General features: G+C 38.1%; 1 long non-coding RNA gene across 1 annotated transcript in view; it reads right to left on the bottom strand.

Annotated features, from left to right (window-relative positions):
* The window catches only part of LOC146997604 (uncharacterized), a 44,967-nt gene extending 25,232 nt beyond the window's left edge, over window positions 1–19,735 (bottom strand). Inside the window, exon 1 of the long non-coding RNA XR_015040500.1 lies at window positions 19,463–19,735. This is a non-coding gene — a long non-coding RNA (uncharacterized LOC146997604). The remainder of the gene's footprint in view (window positions 1–19,462) is intronic.
* Window positions 19,736–20,087: the final 352 nt, after the last annotated feature.

The raw sequence follows: 20,087 nt of genomic DNA, 5'->3' as shown, positions 1-20,087 counted from the left end.
TATGCTTCGCGTTGGAAGCTGAGAGCAGCTGAAGCGATGCAGTATTATGTTCTAAATAATTTTGTAATCTGGTAGAGTTTGGAGCAGCAGTAGGCACAGGAAGAAGTGTAGCAGAAGGCGCTTCAGATAATACAGAAGGTGTGGCTGACACAGAGTCAGTTACTGAAGTAGCCATTCAATATTATGTGAAAATAGTCAAATAGATCAAACACAAGCTGAAAATAATACTATTTGCTATGTAGATGAAAATATGGTGTAAGTCAAACAAAAGTCAATGGAAATCCTATGGAAATTAAATTTTTATGCTAGGCATATGAGATATGTGGCAAAGTGGTGAGAATAACAATGTCACAATTATTTTTCTAAAATTCTAAAATGCAAGGAGGATATAGACTGATAACGTTATAAAAATCGGTTATACAGAAAAGGATCACTGTAACGCTAAGTTCTATTGTTCAAGAAACCTTTATGAATAACAAGAGAAAAGTTGAACTTTTAACACTATTTGCAGTATAGATGAAATAGTGGTGTAAGTCAAGCAAAAGTCAATATAAATCCTATGGAAATTAAATTTTTATGCTGGGGATATGAAAGTTGGCAAATATGTGTCAAAGTGGTGAGAAATAACAATGTCACAATTATTTCTTAAAAATCTAAAATGCACAGAGGTTATAGGCTGACAAAGTTACAAAAACCAGTTATACACAAAAGGATTATCGTAACACTATAAAACTATTGTTTATGATACCTTTATGATTTAATGAAATATAAATAAGCTTTAATGTATAAAATAATAACTAATATCACTGAATTGGCTATTCAATAGCTAGAAAATTTCTTAAAATTATTAGTTATAAAATGTGATAAGGCAGATCATCAACATAAATTAATGTAATCTAACAATAACTATTTCAAATAAGCAAAAATAAATCAACAGTTACTTATAAAGTACAGAGTTTATAAATTGGCAACTAAAATTTGAAATTCAAAGAATTATGAATGCAATATTAAAGGCAAATTTGGTGGAACAATGGTATAAGACTATCTAATCGTCTAATGTAAAATACAAAACTGAATTAAAATTAACTAAAAATAATAAATATACAACATAATTACACAGGAATATTACAAAACACAATTATAATTCAGATTTAAAATCTAATATTAATTGAAAAGTAACAAATAACTGAAAATATTGATATTAAGGAAACGCTATGGCAAAATGTAAACAACTTATCTAGTCACCCTCTAGACTGTAATTAAGCCAAAAATCTTTACAAAGGCTTGAATAAAGAGCAGGTGGGCAGGTGAGGGAGTATCCAAAATTAGTCCAAATGAAGAACCTCTATCCAAATTGGCCAACTTTAGGAAAAACTTGAGCTGATATACAGTATCCAAGCTTGCCTTTACTGTATTACAATGGAGGAAAACATCATCTTTATTGAAGTCAGAAAATTGCAAATAAAGTCCAAAGTAGCTGTCATAATCCAAAGTAAGTCATCAAAATGATCCTCTCAAGGCGGGCTTCAAGAGGACACCAAAATCTCTCGAATCACGTGAATATTTCCGCAGAAATAGAGAGCTCCAGTGATAAGTTTCTGCCTGGATTCCATTTGCAATCATCTCAGTGACACGATATAGTTGGTGTGTGGTCGAATGCTTGCATCTAAAACCATACTGCTGTGGGATGAGAATGTTATTATCCTGCAGGAAAACATGAATTCTTTTCAGTATAATTGCTTCTGCTAATTTGCTCAGGGTCGATAATAGGCTTATCGGTCTGTATGATACAGCCGAGGTGGGGTCTTTTTCAGAATCGTCGAAATGATTGCTGTTTTCCAAATTGTTGGAAAATACTGCAGTTTTAGCATTGCATTTAGTAGTTTTGGTGAATTTGCAAAGCATCTTTGCTCTCATATCCTTGATCATTTTGGTGCTGATCTTGTTCAAACCGGGACTTTTCCGCGTTTTTCTCTTCTCGATATAACTAATAATCTCTGAAGGCATGGCTAAGGGTATGTTGTTTCTGTGTGTTTTTGATTGGAATTGGGTAATGAGGGACATAACTAAGTGTTCTGTTTGAGGGAGTGAGATGTTGTGTGTACGAAATTTAGTGATCTGCAATAGACTAAGCTTTCTCAAAATCAAAGTATGCGATCCCGGTGCGGTCGTCAGTGGGCGGAATATTCGTGTTGCGTCGTTCAAATTTAGATACAGCACTCCACAGTGAATTATCATCTGTAGAGAATGATTCTAAATGCCTGGCCCAGTCGAGTTGTGCATGTTTTTTTAGTAGAGTCCTTACCTGCTGATTGAGTAGATTTCATAAAATTTTATCCGTGGGACATCTGAAGCTCTGCCATTGCTTGTGAACTTGGTTTCCATTTCTGATTAACTCACGGATAGCACTGTTCTTGTATCTTTTGTCTTCTCTTACAGATTTGATATTATTCAATAATGCATTGTAGAGTTCACCAGTGAATTCTTCTGGAAAACATCTAACTCATTCCTCGAATGTATCGTATTGGAAGGGTACTGAGTGTTGTTTAGAGCTTTGGCATATCCTGCCCAATTAGTAATAAGAGCTCTTGATAAAAATGAAATGAAAGGAAATTAATTGTTATTTCTGAAAAATATAGAGATCAAATAAAGACATTATGTCAAATAAAGAAGAAGAAAAATTTTGGACTTAGCTCATTCTAGCTTATGGGGAAGTCACCTGCGAACCAAGAAGACAGCCGAACGTTTGAGATATTCCTTCTATTGGCCTGAAATCAGAAAAGATGTAAATGAATATTGCAATACTTGACGTTTTTGTCAACTTCAAACGAAAAAGGCGTCCCTTTGATGAAGTTCCGATTACGCCAGTAACACGTCCTAAAGAACCATTCCAGGTAATTAATGTGGATATCCTCGGGCCTGTAGAGCCTCGGGCTGTAGAGGTTACAAATATGTTATGTGTGCTGTTGATAAATTTTTCATTTTGTATGTTGTAATGCTGAGAACACTTACTAGCATCATATCAGTACTCTGATTCTGCACACACACTGGACAGGAAGCTCATTATAATTATGATTTGTTTTCGGAGATGGATGTTCTTGATAGCGTATCTAATAAAGGAAGTCACTTCACTCTCTGAATTCGGGACTTTTAGATGATGTTCAGCTGTAAGGGGGCATTTGAATATATAATAGTCGGGACTGCCTCTTTCCCCACATGCACATTGATCTGAAGTTGCTAGTTTCCTTGCATAGAAGTACGTGGGAAAAGGGCCATGCCCTAATAAGAACTACGTTTGCTGTACCTGTTCTTAATATTGGCACAACGTCAATAATTGAAGCCATGTTACAAATATTTAGTAGAATGGATTTCCCGAAAGAAATACAAATTGATCAAGTTACCTCCTTTTATGAGCAATCTAGCCATTGAATTTGTAGAAAAATTTGGAATACAAGTAACTAGAAACTCAGTACACCATCCGAAGAGCAACCCTGTTGAAAGATTTCACCGAACAATCAAACACATTTTAAAAGTCTTATGTATCGAAGCAGCGCCTGAGTGGGATATCAAGTTTCCGCAGCTCTATTTGCTTTAAGAACAATAACGCACGAGAGTACGGGATTTACACATGCAGAATTAGTATATGGCCGAAATCTTAGAACACCTATAACATTATTGTATGAAAAATTGATGAATCTTGAAGACGAAGAAAATAATGTTGTTGAATACGTTTTTCAATTGATAAATCGGTTGAAAAGATGCAAAGAGCTGGCTACAGATAAAATGCTGGAAATGCAAACCAAAAGAAAATGTGGTACGGTCATAAAGCTATCAAAAGAGAATTCTCTGAAGGAGATTTAGTATTAGTTGTATCAACGAATAAACCAAACAGACTAGCAGTTGAATGGAAAAGTCCTAGGAAGGTTCAGAAGAAATTACCCGAAACTAATTACGTTGTGAGTTTCGAAGGAAAAAAGACTTTTATCAAGTCTACCATGTTAACATGCTAAAACATTATCATTGGCGAGCAGAATCGATTAACCTTATTATTACAGAAGATCAATCTGAAATTGATCATATGGAGGAAAATTTTCCAACAATTGACTCTGAACCAACATTGTTCGATTTTGAGGACATTAAAGAAAACATTTCCTTAAGTGATAAGCTAAATGAACAACAGATTCAAGAATTGCATGATATGCTGCTGAAGTTTTCAAAAATCTTTTCTAATAAGCCTGGAAAAACTCATTCAATAACGCATGAAACTCAATTGACAGAAAACACCCCAATACACTGTAAACCATACAGAATGTCTCCTAGACAAATGGGGATATTAAAAACAGAAATTGATAAAATGCTTCAGCATAAAACAATTGAAATAGGAGATTCAGATTACACTTCTCCTATAATTTTAGTGGAAGTAGCAGGGAGGGATCCAAGACCTTGTATCAACTATAGAAACTTGAATAAGACGACAAAAACACAGTTCTTTCCCTTGCCTAACAACGAGTAGAAACGGTAGCAGGCGCAAAATATATAACTCTTTTGGATTTAACAAAGGGATACTGGCAAATACCTTTAACACCTAATGCTCAAAGATAAGCCACTTTTGTTACAAGGTTTGTCACATTTAGACCTCTACGGATGCCTTTCGGACTTCAAAATGCACCATTTTCATTTAGTAAAATGAAGGTTGAAATCTTTCATAGTTGTGAAATCTTTGCTGTTCCATATTTACGAGGGGTGGAACTTTAATAGTGGCAACACAGCTGAAAAAAAGCTACGCAACAAAACTAAAGAATATCACGTATGCCACACGTAAACTACATACCTACCTTACCTCTCAGCAAAAAGATTCGTCCTACCAAAGTCACGCGCATGCGGAGTGACGCGAAGAACGCATCCTTGTATTAGTTCGCGGTCTAAGGTAAGTGTTGTCAAGATGTTTTCAAAAGAAGAACAACGATGTTGGATAAAAATTGAATGTGCCAGAGGTCGTACAGCACGACAGTGTCATCAAGGGCTTCAAGAGGCTTGCGGGGAATCTGCATTGCCTTACAGAACCGTAGCAAGATGGGTGAAAGCATTCAATGAAGAACGCCAAAACGTGGCAGACATGCTGCGGCCAGGTCGTCTGAGTGTCAGCGATGCAGACGTGCAAGCTGTTGCCGCACTAATGGACAGTGATCGCCGCCAAATGATTCGTCAGCTGGCCAGACAAACAGGATTAGCGCATACGACTGTGCTGCACATTCTGAAGGAACGCCTGTCCATGAGAAAAATTGCTTCAAGATGGGTTCCACATCAATTGACGGAAATACAGAAATGGCGATGCTGCCCGAACCCACCTGGAACGCTATGAGTGCGTAGGAGATGCTTTTTTACGCCGTGCCATTATGCTGGATGAGTCTTGGGCCCGATCTTACCAGCCAGAACTGAAACGCCAATCAAACGAATGGCGTCATCACGGGTCACCACGACATTCGAAATTTCATCAGAACCCCAGCAATGTGAAAGTTATGGTGATTCTCATGTACGACTGTGATGGTGTCATTCTAACGCATACCGTTCCCCCACAGCAGACCGTCACTGCTCAGTATTACTGCTCATTTTTGGAGCACAATCTCCGACCAGCTTTGAGAAAAAAAAGGCGACACTTTCTGCTGAACGCTCCTCTCATTTTGCATGACAATGCTCGACCGCATGCAGCACAAGCTGTGACTGATTTGTTCAAGCGATGGGGCTGGGAAGTGCTTTACCATCCACCATACTCCCCAGATCTAAGCCCTTGTGACTTGACTTAATTCCTAAGATGAAGGAACCACTTCGTGGCACTCGCTTCCAAACTGTTCCTGAGATTCTTGCGGCAGTAGACCGGTCCATTCAAACTATCAACAAAACAGGCGCTGCTACAGGTATTCTGCGACTTCGACATCGTTGGAAACGGGTTGTACACCATGCTGGCGACTATATTGAAGGACTGTAAAACATGGTGACATGAATCACTTTTGTACTCCTTGTAAATAAATAGTTGCCACTATTAAAGTTCCAACCCTCGTAGATGATTTGGCAATCTTTTCAAACACCTGGGAAGAACATCTCAGTCACCTGAGAGCCGTTTTGACCAAAATAAAGGATGTTGGTTTAACTATTAAACCTATAAAATGTAAATTTGCTCAAGACAGGGTAAAATATCTAGGACATATCTAGGTCATGGTATAAGAATGCCAAGTGAAGTGAAAGTAAAAGCTATTCTTGATTTTCTAGTGCCATCCACAAAAAGTCAAGTCAGAGCATTTTTAGGATTAGCGGGATATTATAATCATTACATTCCCATGTTCTCATCTATAGCAACACTTTTAACCGAAACTTTGAAATGAAACTTAAAGAAAGGAAAAATAAATTGGACAGAAGAGTGCACAAAATCATTTGAAGAGCTAAAGAAGAAACTTATTCAAAGGCCTATACTACATGCACCTGATTTCAATAAGGAGTTTATTTTGCAAACTGATGCTTCAAACTCTGGTATGGGTGTCATTTTAGCTCAAAAAGATGAACGAGACAATGAACATCTAGTATTATACCTCAGTAAGAAGTTTACAGAAACTGAAAAAAAAAAAAAAAAAAAAAATACTCTACCACAAAAAAGGAATGCGCAGCCATAATATTTGCTGTAAAGAAACTTCAATGTTATTTAGACGGGCATACTAAATTCCTCATCATTACCGATCATAATCCCATACTTTGGCTCAAAAATAATGTCAGTCTAAATCCACGACTTATGAGATGGGCACTAGCACTACAACTCTACAATTACACGGTCGTTCATCGAAGTGGTAAAAACCATAAAAATGTAGACGCATTAAGTCATACTCCCTGGCCTAAATAAATAATTTGTTTCTATATATAGGTTAAAAAATTTTGTTCTTTCCTCTCTTCTTCAGTGTATGTTATTATGTCATTTGTTGTATTTCAATTCTGTATTGTGCTGATATTGTTGTTCTGAAAAAAAATTGTAAACTTTAATTTATAAAAACATAAATTAAAGTTTATTTGGAGAGGAGATAGGTTGTAATATTTTGTTATTTAACAAATAACTATATTTATTATTGAAGTGGCAACGCCATTTTTGTATGATGATACCGTTGCTCAGCAACATAAGATATTTTTTTAAGATCAGGATTCTGAAGTTTGACCAGCTAGTAGATGTATGAAAATTTTTCCACTTAAGAATTGGATACAAATTATATATTTCCGTAAATTAAAAATAAAATTTATGTTTTATTAAGAAGTTTTACTGTGTCAATTACTGCAAAATACATTACAGCGTCATAAATATTTTCAGCCCTTTTTCTTTGTCACAATTAATCCTTGTCCTATTTCTGTGCCCTCAATTTATTCTACAAAAATATGGTCAGCGCTCTTATATCATCCTTCAATAATATGAATAGTAACCAAAATTTCGTTTATTTAACTCTACCGGGTTGTAATTTTCTTGTAATGTATTTTATTTTACAGTCTACAATAGTACGGTCTCACCACATATTTAAAGCATATCCTGAGGTTATGGGCGACAAAATTTACTAACCAATAGGAGATACGGTTTAAAATAGCAATTTTGTTAAATTTCTAAAAATAAAAGTACTAGATTAATAATATAATCCGTATTCGTTAAAATTTGTACCATATAATACTGAGCTATAATACTGGAATTATTACATTTCATTACATTTGTTTAGCAATAAAATAATTTATTCTTACATATAAATTTAGTTATAAAATTTTAAAAATTCTTATATAACGAATACTTATGTAAAATAAAAATTATTAAATAAATTATTTTAAATAAAAATTTTAAACTAATCTATATAGATTTGTTTTGAAAGATTTTAGTGTTTTAAAATATTTATTCTGATAAAATTTCTAGCAGTTAAATTTTAAATACAAAATAATTTGAATAAAGTAGAGGAACAAAGAATATACTATTATGTTGTTGCTTATGCTCGCTTGTCTGACGAAGTGAGCCCAAGCCCACGAAATTTCTCGTGGCAAGGAGCGCTAGATTACGCCTGCCGTTGGCAACAGCCTTGAGAACCATTCAGTGACAGGTGACAGCAGGACAGGGCACCCGGACGGCTTTCTATGACTACTCGGGTGTTACCCTGGCCCTGCAACCATCTTGAGACTTCACAGTTGTAAGATGCTTTTATGTTTATTTCATGTGCCCTATTCCGGCCTGCAGAGGTCCATGCCCATTTTTTCTAGTTTGGCCATTATGCATTTAAGCTTTTGCCGCGTGCCTCGATGTTTTATGAGAAGGCGTTTGAAAGGCAGAACATTGGTAGTTGGGAATTTTATGTGCCATTCTGCTGTTAAGGGGCACTCCGTGACATAATGGTCTGGTGAGCCCACGTTGTCACAAACACACATATCAGTTGTTGCTAGACCCCTTTCTGCAAAGTACGTCGGAAAGGGGCCGTGGCCTGTTATATATCGCGTGAGGTAGGGCAATGAGATGAGCCGGTCCACCTCTACCTTGGGCAGAAACTCATATGCTCTGCGGCCTTGCGGGATTTGGTCCCATTCATTCTGCCAGTTTCCAATGGCGGACTCCTCTATTTGCCTCTTTAGGCATGACCGGGGCAGGGGCACCTGAATCTGCTCCGTTTCCTCATTTTGGGCAGCCTTCTTGGCAAGAGCGTCTGCTGCTTCATTTCCCTGGATTCCGGCGTGCGCCTTCACCCAGGAAATTTGGATTCTCATTGACTTTTCTTGTAGACGGAGGACTTCTTGCAGGTGCGAGATTAGTGCGGAGCGCTGGAGAGGGTTGTTGATAGCATAAATGCTTGACAGGCTGTCAGTAAATATCGTAGCTCGACTCTGCCGTGTGTCAATTGCCCATTTCACTGCCTTTGTGAGGGCAACTACTTCCGCTTGGAACACTGAATTCTGTGCTCCCAGACGGCCCTTCCATTCCTTTGCTATGTTTCCATTTATATAGGCTATATAGGCACTGCCTACAGCGTTATCAATTTTTGACCCGTCTGTATAAAGCACGGCCCCTGGTCCGTCTAAGCGCGGGGTTAACGCTGGTGAGTGGAAAGTCCTTATGCCCAGTCCATATTCCGACGGATGTGTGCTTAGTTTGGACCTGCGTGTTTCGTAGACTTCTGGCAGATAGCATGTATCCCCATATGTGCATGGCTGTTGGAGTTGCGTCACCTTTGCAATTGAGGCTTCTTGCTGCGCTTTGATTGGGAGCGGCATAAGCCCTGCTAATACCGAAGCGGCCGCAGTCGACGTTGTCCTGTAGGTCTTCGTTATGGCCAGGACAAATGGTCGCTGTGCACTACTTAGCAATTTTGCCTTTCTGACTGTCATCGGGGCTGCCCAGATGGCTGCTCCGTAGGTTAGGACCCTGTCCGCGACAGTGGAGTAAAGTATCTTGTAGATATTGGGCCGAAGGCCCCAGTGCGGTCCTTGCATTTTTTGCAGATTGTTTGCGATTCGGCGAGCCTTTTCTCTTTGGGCTTTAAGGTGAGGCAGCCAGGTGAACTTTTCATCCAATATAATACCCAGGAGTTTTAGTTCTCTGACCCTTTTGATGGTCTTCCCATTAAGCTGGATGGTTGGGTTTCTTATTAAAGTTTGACCTGGCTTATGATAAATTATATATTTCGATTTTGCCTCAGAAATTATTAGCTTTTTCTCCTGACATAGCCGAGAGAAGGTATCAATTACATCATTGCAGTTTTGCTGCAGTTCATCTCTACTCTTGCCGCCCACCACAAAGGTCGCGTCATCCGCAAAGGCTACTTATCTGTGTATGGGACGGCCATTCGTATCGTAGGATGGAATCGAAAGTTGCATTCCACAAGTCTGGACCCGCGCACGATCCCTGTGGACAGCCTTTTGTCTGGCTTCTGGTTATGACACCGCCAGTGTGTGTTACTATGAACTTTCTATTGGACAGGTATTGCTTGAAAACCTGCAAAAGGTTATCAGGGATCCTTGCCTGGTGCAGTGCCTCTAAAATTGAGGGCCACCACAGAGAGTCAAATGCGCTTTGCAGGTCCAGACTTAGGACCGCTGCATGCTGTTTCCTTTCATGTAAGTGGCTGATATAGTCTCTTATCTTTGATAGGGCAGCAATCGTTGAGCGTAGCTCTCTGAATCCATATTGTGCGTCAGAGATTGCCCCACTCTGCGTCATATGAAATTTAAGCCGCTGGACTAGGAGCTTCTCATAGAGTTTCCCTATTACCGGGAGAAGACAAATCGGCCTAAACGAGGATGGGCTGTATGGATCCTTCCCTTCTTTCTTAAAGAGCACGACCTGTCCCGTTTTGTAAGGTTCCGGAAAGCTTTGCAGTGCTAGCAGTTTGTTAAAATAACGCGTGAGAAAGCCGGATCTTGCTTTATGTATTGCTCTCAAGATTGGATAGTCTATTGAGTCCGGACCAGGGGCTTTACTTTTCGGGAGAATTTTGATCGTTGCGGAGACTTCCTTCTCCGTAAATGGCATATCATCTGGGACAGATGTGTGCAGCGTATAAGCCTGGTGGTCGGACGGATCTGTAATATCTTCTTCCGGAAGTAAGGCGTCAAGAATTGTCCTGAGCGTGATTTCTGTTATGTGTCCAGCCTGCTGCCCTGCAAAGGCTCTTAGCTCCGGTGGTCTGTAAACTTTGTTCGAAGCTATCTTGTGGAGAGCACCATAGACGTCTACATTCTTAGTACAGAACTCCCTCCAGCTGGCAAGTTTTGCGGCTGCAATTGCCCTTTTGTACTGAGCTTGCTCTTTATTATAAAGAACACTAAGGGCTTGCCTCCTGTCTGGGTCTCTTTCGCTCTTCATCTTACGCCTAAGTGCCCTGGTGCGACTGCGCTGTGCACGGAGCTCTTTCGTCCACCAGTTTGCCACTCTTAAAACTTTTGGTGATTTCAGGCCTAGGGTGGCATCACAGATAGATTGAATATCTCGTATCATACTGGTGGTTAAGTCGTCAGCATCCTTTATGTTCTGACATTTCATAAGTGCCTCGTCCACCTGCTCTAGTACTGGTCCTAGCCTGCTTACAAGTTGTTTTAATTTTCTGCCATTGGTTCTATAACGCTTGTTCATAAACTGCGCATGTGGCTGACCTATCTGGAACGTTATATAGCGATGGTCCGAGTTTGAGGGAGTGTCACTTACGGTCCAGTGCTGTATTTTCTGAGCCAGACGCGCTGTTGACAGAGTGATGTCGGGCCATCCTTTTCCCATTTGGGTCTCGAAGGTCGGCAGACTGTCCGGTACGTTATGAAGAATGAGTCCGTTGCATGCAATGAAGTCCACAACTTCTCTACCTCTTGGGTCTGTGGTCGGATATCCGAAGTCCTCCGCATGAGAGTTAAAATCTCCTGCCAATACATGGTGTGCATGCGGGTAGGACGTAAGGATATTCTGCAAGGCATCTAATGTGGGAGAAACGTCTACTGTAGGTGGAATGTAAACATTCGTGACCAGGACACTCAGTCCCATAGCCTCGACTGCAATTGTGACCATGTCTCTTGACTTTGCTAGCACAACTGGCAACCATCTGCTGTGGCAACAAACTACTGCCGCTCTTGTTCCCTCACTTCCTGAATCCTGGATGACGGTCCATTGGAGGGGAAATTCTGCTGCTTGCCCTGCATAAAGAAAAGGTTCTTGAATTAAAAGGAAGTCCGCCTCTTCCTCCATAGCATATTGCACTAGCTGTGCAGTAGCCGCGCGCGCTCTTTGGAGGTTGATTTGGACACACTTGAGCACATTGCTTTCCTCTGTCCTTGAATTCACTTCCATTACTTTTGTAAATTAATTGACTTTTAAGGTAAAATTACTAACTGCTAAAATACTTGACTTGCTTCCTAGAGAGTTGCGCTTGTTATTAAGTGAACTGGCTGTTGTAGTAGGTAGACGATGCCTTGCTTGCTGGGCTATTAAATTAGTTGTCCTCGCCGTAGTCAGTACGTGCTTTAATCTTCTGGATGTGCGCATGGAATGTTGGGCAGTTTGCTGCGTACGCTGCATGGTGTGTATCCACTTTAACTTTTGAATCTCTGTTTGCTATGATGCAGTTAATGCATTCAGGGCAACGAATGTAAGGCGGACGCCTTACATTCGTTAATGTCATGACAGCCTCCGCAGTAAGCGCAGTAAGGCCTGTGGCAGCAGTCTTTCGACGTATGTTCCAGGTCCTGACAGCGGAAACAGCGCTTGGCTCCTGTAAACTCGTAGATACTATGTTCCCTCCATCCTTGGAACAATCTTCGTTTGGACATGAAAGGCACCAGGGGTACATTCAATCACCCACTTTGTGGCTCTATTCCTTCTGTCCGGGCGCTTGAAGAGGACTCTACACTCTTCATTCCCAAGATTGCAAGACTTTTGTAGCATTTCTTGTACTTCCACCTCCGAGGTGCCGTACGGTACATTGTCGATTGTGCATTTCGGTGTTCTCTTCCGTGGTATACGCGTGCGTACTGTATCCTTTAGGTTATCGTGCTGAGCTAGGAACTGACTTATCTTCTGTACTTCATCCTTGTTGTTGCATCGCACCGCCACACCTCCACTACTTAAGTTCGTAATGCCCCGAAGGTTGACACACAGATCTTCAACTTGGACATGCTTTTCTAGTACCCCGCGTATATCCGCACTCTGTTCATCACGTTTAGGGAGGATCAGCAGTGTCGGCATGTTCGTGACTTTCCTTTTCCATCTCCGCTTTACCGCTTGCGCGTACGTAGGTTGGCCATCTTTGCCCTCTATAACCGGGTGCTCATCCTGCTGTATAGTATCTTTGCTTGCATGGAGCTGTTTCACCTGTCTTTTTGCATTTTGCTGAATCGAGTGAGCAAGTTCACAACAAAGAACCGTCGACGTGTTTACTCCTATGTCTGCTAGGGTTGGACTCTCTGCAAAGTGTGAGCCTCTCAAGGCTAGCGTTTCCAGAGCATCCAGAGCACATAGCAGTCGCTCACGAAGATCTTGAGGTAGGAGGAATTTGCCCCTTCTATAAGTGCTGGCTGTCTTTCTTATAAATTCGTAGAGCAGGTGAACTTTGCCTTGATGGTCTTGGTCACTGTCGAGTATCTCTTGCGGATCGAAATCCGACCTTTGCATCTGAGGCTCTCCTTTCGACTGTGCAGATGAGTTACGTGTCATTCTTGAATCACCGATACACGTTGAGCACTTTTCACTTAATAACACATTTATATCACTTTCATGTTAACACTTGTATCACCTTAATCACTTTAAATCAGTGTTGATGGAATTCACCACGTAATATCACTTTCACGTAAACACTTTGGATCACTTTTAAATACGTTAAAACACTTTAAATCTCACTATAAATCACCGTTGACAGAACGTAAAATTTTAAATCACTTTTCGCGTAAATCACTTAACACTTGAAAACACTTTCACCATACAATATCAACACTTAATAACACTTTACACCTGTGCCACGTACATAACTTTCACGTTAATTTGACACAATAACACACTTTTCCACTTTAAGAACACCACATAAATGCCTTGTATATTATTAGAAAGTTCTGGAATTATTGCTGGGTTGGATGTAACAGGTACATTTTAATACATAAATATTGAGTGCTATAATCAATAGTGACCAGCAAGTAAACTGAAGACACGTTAACACTTTGGATCCCTTTTAATCACGTTAAATAACACTATAAATCACCGTTGACGGAATGTAAACACTTTAAATCACTTAACACTTGAAAATACGTACACCATGCAATATCGAAACTTAATAACACTTTCACGTTAACACTTTAAATCACTTTTTGCATAAATCACTTAACACTTGAAAATACGTACACCGTGCAATATCGAAACTTAATAACACTTTCACGTTAACACTTTAAATCACTTTTCACCTGTGCCACGTACATAACTTTCACTTTAATTTGACACAAAAATATACTTCCACTTTAAGAACACCACATAAATGTCATGTATATTATTAGGAGATACTGGTATTATTGCTGGGTTGAATGTAACAGGTACATTTTAATACATAAATTTCAGTGCTATAATCTATAGTGACGAGCACGCAAATTGCAGACACGTTAACACTTTGGATCACTTTTAATCACGTTAAATCACTTTAAATCACCGTTGACGGAACGTAAACACCTTAAATCACTTTTCGCGTAAATCATTTAACACTTGAAAACACTTTCACCATGCAATATCAACACTTAATAACACTTTCACGTTAACACTTTAAATCACTTTTCACCTGTACCACGTACATAACTTTCACGTTAATTTGACACAAAAACACACTTCCACTTTAAGAACACCGCAAAAATGCCTTGTATATTATTAGGAAATACTGGTATTATTGCTGGGTTGAATGTAACAGGTACATTTTATTACATAAATGTTGAGTGCTATAATCAATAGTGACTAGCAAGCAAATTGCAGAGAAATGCACTTGGCTGCGATACTTCTTCTGTGTATCAGCTGTACACTATAGGTAGTTCTGCGGAGTAATCCAATTGATAAACACAGGCACAGAATTAATTAAAAAGCACACTCACACTGCATTAATCACTATTGTAGAAGACGATAATCCTAAGTCCTGGTAATGCCGGAAAAACAGTAACTTTTGAAGTAGCAGACCGATCTTCTTCAAATTTACAATCTCATACAGCCCATGGCTTGAACCAGAAGAATCCGTTTGAACAAAATCGCTAGGCCAATTAGGGGCTTAATTAGCGATTCGTTTAATTGCCTCCAGTACCTCTTTCTCCCTTTGTTGACAACAGGAAATCACTCGGGTTAACAGGCGACGGGGGGTCGAATGCTTCTAACTGACCGTAGGGACGGGGAAAAGGTCAAAGTTCACGGTGAAAAACTTGTAAAAGCAATTAAAAATCAATTACTCGGCATCCATTGACCGCACACATACATAATTACTGTCAAATTGCTCAGCGTAAAATACCGCATCCGACGATACTAAACACCAGTGACATCGGGCAATGGCGGCTGCTATGCGAATCTGGAAGCACAGTTCGATATGAATTACCACGTGCACGACGCGTTGAGGCAGTAATTAGTCTCTTAGTAATTACTGGATGATCCGATCTTGACGAACTTGGTGTCTAATTAAAGCTGAACGTCTTGGCTATACATAGCAATTAAAATTAAGACAATCCGCTGAATATTTCCGCTTCTGATGAGAAAAATGCCGGAGCTCATAGAAACAACCTACACTCGTCCCTCTAGGCGGGAAATGTGGAGACCCATTCAGGTCAGGGGGGGGCCCAAGAGCGATGCGTAGTGCAGGGAGAAAATTTGCCACCTGCGCATGACGTCATGTGGGTGACAGTCGTTAGTTCTCGGCGTTTGTTTACATTCGTTGCATTTGATCTGGGATACATTTGATTTGTGTTGTTAATTTGCTTTTATACCTAGTCGGAAATGGCAAGTTGTGTTATAGCGTTGTGTCAGAATTATAGAAGGAAAACTAAAAGTCAAGGCATCACATACCATCGTTTTCCAAGTGATCGTAAGTTATGGACTATTCGCTGCAAAAGAGCAGATAATTTCAACATCGAAAATGCCAGAATATGTGCTATTCATTTTATCATAATTTTCCTTTTATGAAGGAGACTTATAGCGAGATATTTAATCTCAGTGTCGTGTTTACCAATAGTGACTACCTGAATGATTAGTTGATAAATTCGCTTATCCAAGTTAATTCACATGTTTTGGTTACTTTCTTTACATCCCAAAAGTAATTCTATGTATTGAAGCAATGTCTGGGTTAAGCATTGAGAACTAAGTAAACTGATACATGCTTCAGAAGAAAGAACAATTTCTCGACCACACTATGATGCAAACATCGATGAGCGAGCAACATATTTCCTTCAATGTTGTTTAACTGATGCATATGTCTGATGTAATTTAATTGATATAACTAAGTGAACTTACACATAGCTGACTCTGAAGGAAAACAAATCTGTGTATAATGCTAGAATACAAATAGCGAAAGAGTAAGTAGATACTCTTCAGTGTTATTTAACTGCTGCATATGTTTTAATTTTGATTCCATATAACTTGTTTTTAATTATAAGAGAAAGAAAAATAATTTAATATTGAACACATATTTTGAGTATAACAAAAGTATTTTAAGAAACAACCTGATAAAAATACATTAGTAATTAAAAATATTTAATTTGTGTACAGGCTGAATTGAAACTAAGATGTGGTGGTGTATTTAATTATGGCAAAGCACACTAGGGCTATCTGCGTAATAGGTGTGATGCCTTCTTGGAGGACTTTCTCAGGTAAACTGGCTCGTATACACATTACACATGAGGAAAACCACGAAAACGCCCATGCAGCCAGCCCGTTCGCGGGATTCGGACCGAACTACCAGTGTTCAGCGACTTTACCGCTCAGCTGCTGGTGGGCTGAAACTAAGATGTATGGCAAGTTTATTATTATTATTATTATGCGTATATGTCTAAGAAAATGTATTTTAATTGTTCCATTTTTAATGTATGGAAGGAAGAATAGGATGCCGATATCGAAGATTATTTACTATAGTAAATAATCACGTCAGGATAAATGTTATATAGAAATCTTGGGAGTGTAAGGGGTTATAAGAGTACTTTTAGATTATACTGAAAAAATATGCACTTCTGCTAAAATCTGAAGTGAATCAGTATGAAGTGACTTTTCACTTTAAAAAGAATGTGATAAGTATACTATTTAAAAGTATAATGACGGATATTAAGAAATTTGTAGAATTTTATGGTATTTAAATATGAATTTGTTAAGTCAAATCTTTTTATATATATTTTTGCTTGAGATATGTAAATTAAACTGAAAATCACGATCATATCTTTCTCATGGAATGTCAAAGTTCATTTGTATTAAAAAAAGTGCATGAGCAATGAAAATAAATAGAACAATACTTTTTTATTATGTTTTTACCATGGTCTTAGCAGTTATGCCATCATGTGTTCTGTTCAACAAAATTTATTTAGTGCAAACAATACTACGAAAAAATATTGAAAAATACCTTGTTTTACAATATTTATTTCCCTTAGTTAACTTAAATATCGTTTTTCATTTTCTAAGGCTTCCCCTTACGAAAAGAATTTAATGTTTATAATTATTTTCAGCATTCGTACGAATTCTATGCATAAAATAAACATTTTCTTTAACAAAATACTTAATCGGAAAGTATATACCCGGTATTTCCGGTGTATCTACCACATATAAAATGATCATTTTGCTTTAGTTTACATTTTTTCCATTACCAAAATCATGTAGCAGACGCGTCGGCCGATGCGTCCTGTCTCCCGGGTGACGTCACTACCAGCAACCAATGGCACGCTTTTTCCGTTCCTGGCCTAACCTTAGTATATTAAAGAACCTTGATTCAGGTGACAGTGAGACACCCCGGAAGGGGGACGGGACCGAGGGTCTCCGAACCCTCTCCCCTTTCCCCAAATCACATGAGAGGACTTTCGGCTTGCCGATTATTTAGAGAGCCGCCATGCCGCGCCGACACTATGCATTTACAAACATCCATGCCTTCTCCGGAATTCGAACCCGGGCCCTTCGGCATGGCTGTCAGCGACGCTAATCACTATACCAGTTTAGATGGCGGTTACTCTTGTTAACTTGACTGATGTGGCTGCGAATTCGGTAAACTCTTCTCCATTGATTGATATTCTGGTAAATATTGATTCTTGTGTTAAAATCAGTTTTATTCGAAAGATTATATTTTTCGGTTTCGGAAAATGTATTGCTTGTTTGATTATTTTGAATAATTTTAAACTTATGAATTTTAAAAATTTCGAATACTGAGCTGACATGGCGGTGAGTTTTGTAAGCTCTTTGTATTGATTGGTATTCTGGTAAATATTGACTTTTTCTGTGCTGAAAGCAGTTTTATTTGAAAGTTTCAGGTTCCGGTTTCAGAATATGTACTGTTTGTTTGATTACTTTGAATAGTTTTAAAATTACGAACTTCTAAAAATTTGAATACTGAGCTAGACCCAACGACTTCATATAACAGGTAGACGGCTCACCCACAGAGAATTCGTCTGCTAGTGTCTCCAACATATACCACGTGACTAATGCTCTTGGCGCTCTTGGGGAGTGATAGCTTAGGCTGTTCATCGCCAGTTTGGCCCGCTTTTGATATGGCAGATAGTACTTTTTATTTCCGTCTGCTAGCAGTCAGCAGACAACGGCCTCGAATTAGGTTGTTCGATTTTTTTCAATTATATTTAGTTATAACTGAACCCCTTTTTTCCTGAATATTTTATCTATATTTTTAATAATTGCTTTAAATTATTTTCACCATTGTTTAAGATGTTTAGGTTAAATAATTTTAGGAAGAAAATCTAAAATAAATAATTAAAAAATTGAGATGGAAACTTTAATTTTGAATAACGTTAAAAAATTAATTGCACTACTGTTATATTTGAGAAGGTAAAAAAAATCTCGTTTAATTTTAATGCATTGCATCCTAAAGAGAAAAAGAAAATTACATTGTATTATATGTGTTTATGCCATTGATTGCCTTTCTTTTCTTGAGATTATATTACTGGAACAAAATAATGCAATCTTAATTACTGATTTCCACACTCATGTGTATGTCATGGGGGGGATCAATACATCTTATTAACTATAAAAATTATTTTATATTGAATATGTATCAAACGGTAACAAACTTCAACTCAGTATTTATTATTAGGATCAAAACGATATTACAGTTAAAAATTCTCTCACTCTCCTTTTTAAAAAAAAAAAAAAAATACTATTTAAAATATGGTAAGTTTTTCACATCGCATTTTTTCAATTACAATAAATTTCTAACAGCATCGTAGATGAGACAGAATTATAATCCAGATTATTTTTATTTTAATTGATTTTATAGAAAATAATGATAAAGCATTGAGCTTTATAAAAGTAATCTGATTTTTAAAATAATGCTGTTTAACTGTTTATGTTCAATGTTGCATGAATCAAGATCTTTAGCTTTTTTTTTTTTTAACAAAGTAAACATATCGCACACTCTTTTCTCAATAATTTAATGCTAATAATAGCGTTTTTCTTTTTTTATCGCAGGCAGTAATTGTTTATGAAATCAAAACGCGCACGACTTGGCGAAAAAAGGTTAACGCCAATTGGCGCAGCTTTCTATTTCAACGGAATACACGGAAAAAACATATAAAATTCAATTATTTGTAAAGGGTGATTCCAGTAAATAGTGTCACAGTATTTAACACATTTTGATGCTAATAATACATGCTGAAAATGTCATATACGGCGACAATTTTCTTATACAATATGGCTGAAACTTTCCAACCAATTCAACAGAGATAGTAAAATGACAAAAATATTGAAAATAAAATAATAAATTATGCAGTTTTAACTTACCTATGAAAGGTTACAAGTCCTCCTTTCACGAAACTTTCTTTACATCCGTAGGCGCTGCAGCGAATAACCATTTTTACTTAAATTTTATGTGACCAAGCAGAGCAGCAGTCTTTCGTCCCATAGAAAGCAATGTAAAGTATTTCCGCACTTTCGGAATTCGCGCAGCAGTCACGTGACACTAATGTTGGAACCGGTTGAAGGTTGCAATACGCTCTCTACCAGTATAATATCTCGTTGGCTAGACCTAATGGATGCTGTCTGTTGACATTTGAAAAGTTGGTGCACCACTTGTTTAAGTCCTTCTGTCTGGTGGGGGCAAAACGTCAAAACCATTTTTGGTACACTAGATACTACACCTTTTTGCCCGTTGGTCAATTTATTCAGTTTTAGTGATAAAAATGTGATTTTTTATGGACAAATTATTTTAAGAGTTTTATACTGTGATTCTGATATGAAAATGGATTTTTAGACATTTTGGAATTTTATTTATTTATTTGCGAATATTTTCTAAACTCACATTTTGTCCCAGTCTTGCGTACTTACATTAAAATGAATGATAATACAAGAGAATCCATTTCTATGGATAATAAGATCCTGGAGGACGACGAAGATGTATTTTTAGTGA

Source organism: Stegodyphus dumicola, chromosome 4, assembly GCF_044657685.1.
Source record: "Stegodyphus dumicola isolate Sdum_Otavi_A_Nest chromosome 4, ASM4465768v1".
NCBI lineage: Eukaryota > Metazoa > Arthropoda > Arachnida > Araneae > Eresidae > Stegodyphus > Stegodyphus dumicola.
The sequence above is the reverse complement of the archived record's forward strand: the minus strand, read 5'-3'. Positions and strand labels throughout refer to the sequence as shown.